Raw genomic sequence first — 931 nt, forward strand, 5'->3', positions numbered from 1 at the left:
AATATCCATAAAGAATGAACTTCATTAAGTATTGAGTAATTGGAATTTTGCCAAGTTAATTTTTCAAAATTCAGAGCTTAACAGAGCGTGATGATTATATAAAATATCTCTACAGTGGGGGTTTGGGATGATTCCTTGTGGAGAGGGGCTGTTGCACAGGGTATCATAGAGTCAAGTGGGGAATTTTTCTCTTCTTTCTCACTAGGACAAATAGAATCACATCCATGGTTATAGTGGGGATATTCAGAGGCTTACCAAGGAGTATGTGAGCAAAAGTAGTTTTAAGGGTATTGGTTTTCATTTGTTCAACTTCCACATATCCTCTACCAAAATTAATTTGATTGATAACTCATCTGTCCTTTTTCTTTTCCACCTCCCCTTTCAAAATTGCTGCTTTTTCATTTTATACCAAAGAAATGCAGACCTGTCAATCATCATGCTGCTTGACTCTGTGCTGTAAAAACCTCCAGGGAAGAGAGAGTGAGTAAAGACAATTTCAAAATACTGGTGTCAACAAAGTCTTCTTCAATTAAGGGGCCATAGCCTTTCCTCTAATCCTTCTCATTAAGATAAACATTTCCAATACATTTTTTTTTGTTTAGTGATTACTCACGAAAATTTGTGAAATAATTATATTGTTTTGATCAATTATTTACTACTGATGCTTTTAATATAAATTATTATTTATTATTATGTAGTACTAATAATTGTAACAACACCTCACTCTAGAAGAAAACATAATTCTTAGATGTTTAAGATTACTGGCAATAAAAATAAGTTTTCATTTATAGACATGTTTTTGTAGCAAAAAGCATGATAAGGTGATCAAAAGTACTTTTGCGCATAAAAATTACATTACTTTAAAATTATATTTTGTAGATACTGTAGAGGAAGTTACATGTAATTATTATTTCAAGAAGGAAAAGGTCCA

This window comes from Pteropus vampyrus, unplaced genomic scaffold, assembly GCF_000151845.1.
Source record: "Pteropus vampyrus isolate Shadow unplaced genomic scaffold, Pvam_2.0 Scaffold206, whole genome shotgun sequence".
Taxonomy (NCBI): Eukaryota; Metazoa; Chordata; class Mammalia; order Chiroptera; family Pteropodidae; genus Pteropus; species Pteropus vampyrus.